Consider the following 6,350-nt stretch of genomic DNA (forward strand, 5'->3'; position numbering starts at 1 on the left):
CCAGCGCAATACACAGCACAGCCTCGTCCCTGAACCGCTCCTACTCGGGAGTCCCCAGGTTTTATAACACCAGAGACAGCGGTGTCACGAGGGATACTATTAATTAGGATTAATTAACTGTCCTTGTTGCGCCCCACCGGGGTGAGCCCCGGTCGGGGACTCCACACTCCCAGATCAGAGGCAGGCGGCGCGCGCTGGGGATTCCCATTCAGCTGTTCTCAGAACGTTCGGGATTGTTCCGGGTGACGTCACAGCACGGGGGGCTCCCCGCTGGCTTAGGTGTCGCGGTGGGGGAGGGGCGGAGCAGACGGCGGGGGTTGCTTGAAACTTCTCCACGGCGTGGGCTGGCGCCTCTTGAAACTCCTCCTTATTTGCCTTGCAGGTGGCTGGTCTGCTGGGGCCTGTTCCGCGGCGTCGGTTGGCTCTCGCGAGGTTTAGGCGCAGAGCATTGCGGCTCGGAGCGGCGCCATTTTGGGAGCGAGGCGAGTTGTGTGACTGTGTGTGGAGAAGCGGCAAAAGGAGCTTTCAAATCTGGGACCCTCCGCTCCCTGCTGCCGCCGTCGGGACCAGCCAGCCGGGTACGGCCTGGGGCAGGCCCGAGGGGCTGCGGGAGGGGGATGGAGGCGGGCTCTAGGCTCCGCTCGCGGCGGGGGCAGGGAGCTCCGTGGAGGGGAATTCCCGTTGTGGAGGGGGCTAGTGGCCTCCATGCGGTGGTGGGCAGGGGTCCGGGCCTGGCGGCTCCGTGCGGGGAGGGGGAGGTGGGGCTGAGGGCCTGGTATGGGGTAGGGGAGCGGGGTTGTGTTGAGGAGTAACAGGCGCAGGATTGATCCCCTTGCAGCCTGGTGGGGGGCTCCCGAGTGGGAGCGGGTCCCACGGGGGGCTTCCTAGCACGGGAAGCGTCTCTCCTGCCGCCCCTTCGGGCGCCTCCTTGGTGGTCTATCTCCCCACGCCTGGGCAGCCGCGGCGCTTGTGGCCTCTGGGTTTGAACACGGGGCTTTGCTGGGGGGTGTGTGTGGGGGGGCGGACTGGCTGAGCCGGCAAGTGCTTGGCTGAGGGGCAGCAATAAACCCCGCGTGAGGATTTTAAACATCTCGACAAATCCAGCGTGCGACGCCTCGAGGCGCATCCCTCCGGGGAAGTGTTTCCTTGCCACTGTGCATGTGTCTCTGTGGGGTGGTGGTGGCAGTAAATACGCTTCCTCCGTTTCCTTAAAAACAAACGCATTCAATTCAGAGCTCTCACGTTGGTGTGTGAGCTCATCCCGACTGCAGCCTGTGCTTTCTACTCCTGTTTATTTCTCTTCCCTAGTGGGAGGGCTGAAGGGATTTCCCAGGTAGCTCTCTAATGTCTGGAGGGTTTGTTTGTTTTTTCGTTTGGCATTTTTAACCTAAGATCAGCAGCTTCCTCCTTTGGTGTAACCCTTTTTTTTTAATGAAAATGAGAAATCTGTGTGCCTTCTTGGTTGGTTTCTCTTACGAGGGGGAGCAAAACGTCTGTATTAGGGCAAGAAGAAAGTTCAGCGTGCACAACATATTTATTGATATTGTGCTCTGTTCACTAGGAAATGTCTGCTTCTTCCTTGTTCCTCTTTTCTCTGTCATGTGAATTAAGGTTGAATTGACACTTACGAACACTGCTTTTTTTTTAAGATATGAGATTAGTTTTATAGGCAAATGCAGTATATAATTAAACTTTCAGAAGGGAAAACTGATTGGTGTTTTTTTTTTTTTTTTTTCCTCCCTCCTGTAGGCAGTTTGGATTATAAAGGCTATGCTGGATATTTAGAGCCTTTCCCTTTGTTGTGGAGGAGGAGGAAGGTGGACATTGATCTGCAGCCTTTGTTTCAGTTGAAGAGGGGAAAAAATAACTGGACATCGACCTGGAATTATGATTTATTCAGTCAAGTTCTAATCAACAGGCTTCTGAAACCATCAGAAGACATCTAAGAAGTAAATTGAAAGCTTGTGAAGTCTTGAATTTCTCTACTCAAAAGTACGAGACACCTCATCTGTTGACACTTGTCCACATGGAATGGATAATAGGTTAAATTTATTAAGCTCAGCATACTTTTGCTGTCAAAATTAAAGTTTTTTTCTTCGAATTAAAAAAATTCAGGCACTGGCTAAGATACATTTGAGTCATATGCATAACTAGTTTTATCAACTGGTTTTAGACTACATTAAATGTAATCCTTGGTTCTGTTTAAACACGGCTGAAGAGTTTCATGGCAGATATTTTTACCATTTTATTTTTTAAATATTCTGACAGCCTTTTTCATTTGCAATGAAATCTATTTTCTAAATGAAGAGACTAATAGAACTTGGTTTTTCCTTTTCCTTTTTTCTTTTATATTTTATTTGAGTGTTTTTGTATAATGTTGTTAACAGTCAATATGGCGGTATCCAGATAGCCATTATTTGCAGATGCCTCTGTGAGCTGAAGCTTAGAAATGTTCTTCAGTTCAGATGTGAAATTTGGCTTTTCAGTTTTACTCTTGGTGTCATAAAAGATATATTTATTTCATCAGGAGCCGATGCTCTTTATAGTGAGATGTACATGGAATAGTAAAGAGAAGAGGCTGCAAAAAGATAGAACAAGCTTCTTAAATCAGACTTGAGAAATTTTGGAAATAGATTTGTGAAGGCTGTAAACGAGAAGGATGGGTAGCTGATTTCTAAGAGTTGACCTCTCAAATAGCTACTGATGTAGTATCTTCAAGGACTCGGGCTATTATTTCAAGGAAAACAAACTGGAAAATACAAATTACCCTGAACTAACACCTTGTACAGTCATCTTGGATTTTGTAAGTATTGTACTGTGCATGAATCAATAGACATTTGAATAAACTATCCCCTCAGTAGAGACGTAAATAATGTCCCACACGCAATAAATGTTAAGCTGTTTTTGAAAGCCTTCAAATGAGCTCACAGTCCAGTTTTCACTTGCAGTGTTTAGTAACTAGCAAGGTCTGTAAATATTGGAAGCTGTTGCAAGAAGAAATAGCATTATCTAGAGAAAATCTTATGTGATTTTTGAGGAGTTGCTTTAATTTTTAAGTATTCTGTGTCTTTTTTTTATTTACATTGTATCTTGAACATCAAGAAGTTAATACCTTTGACTAAGTTGATTGAGCAGCATACAGATGGGGAAAAAAATTAAATTCTCAATACACACACTACAGCATAGAAACTTTTCATAAGGTTGCTTGAAGTGATAGAAGCTTAAGATCTTGCACAATTTTGTGCTATGTAGTTAAATAGATTTCCTGCAGCGTGTGTTAAGAATTAAGGGCTTGGCTACACTGGCACTTTACAGCGCTGCAACTTTCGCGCTCAGGGGTGTGAAAAAATACCCCCCTGAGCGCTGCAAGATGCAGCGCTGTAAAGTGCCAGTGTAATCAGGGCGGCAGCGCTGTGAGCGCGGCTCCCAGCGCTGCACGCTACATCCATAAGGGATGTGGTTTACAAGCAGCGCTGGGAGAGCTCTCTCCCAGCGCTGTGGCTCTGACTACACTCACACTTCAAAGCGCTGCCGCGGCAGCGCTTTGAAATGTCTAATGTAGCCATAGCCAAAGAGTGGAGACAGTAGTTCCTGTCCATGCTCAGGTTTTGATAAAACATCTATTTAAGCAGCCTGACCTTTTTGGGTTGTATTCAGAGAAATATGATGGATTTTAACCCTCTGTCTAGTTCCTGAAAGCTCCCTTGATTTTTCTGATTCATTAGATACCAACAGGCTGCTTAATTCAATTTCACATCTTTACTGTTAAATTTATTGCTGTTGCTCTTTTTCACTGGAAACATGGGGTAGCTTTATTACAAGAAACAGTTTTCCTATTAATTGTGAATACATTTATTGCAATATTTTGAATTAATTTCTCTGCAGGTTTGCTTTCAACAGATTGACTACTGCCTCAAGAAAAAATTAAGATGGACAAAACAACCTAGTTGAAAAGTCAGTGGTAATTTTATTCAGCTTTAATCTTGTATTTTATACATAAAGATCATGTTGACGTAGGTTTAAATAAAGTACTATTTGTAGTCTGGCATCTTTACTGAAGTGGCCATATTTTCATAATTTTCTATTTAAGCTTGAGGGCTCTAAAATGGGATCTGGGGCAGTGTCTTGAAGGGAAGCTTTATGTACAAGCAATTTTAAATGAATGTGAAGCTGTGCCTAGATGACTGTATTTGAGTTGCTTTTCTGTATGCTGATATTTTGACCAGGAATGAAAGACTTTGTTTTAAATAAGCCTACTTCATAGGCATGTGTTCAGGTTCCTCCTCAGTTCTGGAGGAGCTTTATAGTGAATAGAGTGAGGAGTTTTTATTCTGAAGTGCCATCTTATATGGCTTCTGCTGAATCAAAATCTGCTGTGTTCACTATCATTAAAGGGTTACCAGGATCTAGTCATGGTTCTGGGGTAGTTTCAGGTGTTCTACCTACTCCCAAATCCCATAGCCAAATTTTGTGTTTTTTAGACTAATTCTCCTATTTTTTTCTCAAGTGTTTCTTTTCTCCTTTGCTTAACCCAAGCAATTGAGAGAGAATGATTAAAGGTCTGCTCCTGTAATAAGCTCTGCATGGGTGGATCCCTATGCCTGTGAGGAACCCCACTGAAGTTAGTTGGGCTCTACATTGACTCATGGCTGTTATAGTGGAGTTCCTTGAGTGACCAGGGACGATTGATTATACAGGATTATTTGTGAGATGGGCTATACATAAAGTACTATAAATTTACAAAGTACGCAAACTAAAACACAAATTTTTTTCTTAAATCTTTCAATTCTAATAATACATTACTATATTGTTTCAAGTAGGTTAAACAAATTCATCTGTAAGTGATGCTGGTGTTTCCTTAAATTACCTATCTATAGATTCCATACTACGCCTCTACCTTGATATAACGCTGTCCTTGGGAGCCAAAAATCTTACTGTGTTATACGTGAAATCATGTTATATCAAACTTGCTTTGATCCCCTGGAGTGCACAGCCCCACCCCCCGGAGTGCTGCTTTACTGTGTTGTATCCGAATTCATATTATATCAGGCCGCATTATATTGGGGTAGAAGTGTACTGCCCATCAGTGTAGTATCTAAGGCTACGTCAACACTACAGGATAATTTCGAATTACATTAAACTGGTTTTATAAAACAGGTATTATAAATTCGATTTCACGCAGCCACACTAGGCACAGTAATTCGGTGGTGTGCGTCCATGGTCCGAGGCTAGCGTCGATTTCTGGAGCGTTGCATTGTGGGTAGCTATTCCATAGCTATCCCATAGTTCCTGCAGTCTCCCCTGCCCCTTGGAATTCTGGGTTGAATCATTGTCATGGGTGGTTCTGGGTAAATGTCGTCAGTCATTCCCTCCTCTGGGAAAACAACAGCAGACAATCCTTTCACGCCCTTTTTCCCTGGATTGCCCTGGCAGACGCCATAGCACGGCAACCATGGAGCCTGTTCAGCTTTTTAATTTTACAGTCACCATATGTGTACTGGATGCCGCGGACAGAGGCGATACCACGCCACACCACATCACTTCTTTGCAATGATAGCAGATGTCAGTCGTGCTGATACCGTCTACTGCCGATAAACGCATGAGATGACGGTTATCTCCTCCCCTTACTGTCACCAGCATGAGATGCCTAGGCGAGAGCGTCCGCGGTGCAAAAGCAAAAAACTGGAAATGACCCCGAGCTCATTCCCTGTCCTTCAGGTTTTAAACAACAGCAGTTCGGCTAGAAATATGGCAGGGCTAGAGACTCAGTGAATTTCAGAGAGCACAGCTGGCCTGTGTCAGTATTTGCACAGGGTCCCGCAACAACCACCGCCGTTGCCCTCCCCCAGACCGTCCTAGGATGGCTAACCGGGCCGTCTGCCCATTGTGTCAGAGCTAACAAGAATGCAGGAAAAGACACTGAGTTTTGATCGTACAATGGGGGAGTACTCGGGCGAACATCCAGGCAACATTAATCGGCAATAGGGGAGAAAGCCAGCAGGCTGATGTAAACGTGCAGCAACAGAATCTTATTTTACACGGAAGGAGGGCGATGAAGTGCTCATGCCCGCAGTCTAAGAGAGACCGTTACCGAGCTGTTCGTACCATTATGGGCATCCATTTTTACTCCAGGTTGCGCCGACCAGCCATCTCAACTGAAAAGCCAGCCAAGAGCTTCATGGCATGGTACGATGATATCAATTGCAAAGCGTCCTGCCAACCTGCGGGGAAGGAGAAGAGCCGAGATACGCCCTGGCCTTCACCGCTGCAGCTGGTGATTGCGGCTACTCTCCACAGCATGCATAACATCATAGGAGACATTTAAGAAAGTCAAGTGAACATCTTATTTC

General features: G+C 45.2%; 1 protein-coding gene across 5 annotated transcripts in view; it reads left to right on the forward strand.

The window, feature by feature from the left end:
- Nucleotides 1-296: 296 nt before the first annotated feature.
- Nucleotides 297-6,350, forward strand: part of GPBP1 (GC-rich promoter binding protein 1) — a 79,283-nt gene continuing 73,229 nt past the window's right edge. Inside the window, exons 1-3 of one of the 5 annotated variants that reach the window (XM_032785427.2) lie at nt 297-491; nt 1,750-2,803; nt 3,886-3,954. The gene's annotated coding sequence lies outside the window, so the exon portion shown is untranslated. Of the gene's footprint in view, nt 579-1,749; nt 2,804-3,885; nt 3,955-6,350 lie in introns of all 5 variants that reach the window. The other 4 variants (XM_075066959.1, XM_032785426.2, XM_075066958.1 and 1 more) reach the window with 4 other exon arrangements.

Source organism: Chelonoidis abingdonii, chromosome 6 (genome assembly GCF_003597395.2).
Source record: "Chelonoidis abingdonii isolate Lonesome George chromosome 6, CheloAbing_2.0, whole genome shotgun sequence".
Taxonomy (NCBI): domain Eukaryota; kingdom Metazoa; phylum Chordata; order Testudines; family Testudinidae; genus Chelonoidis; species Chelonoidis abingdonii.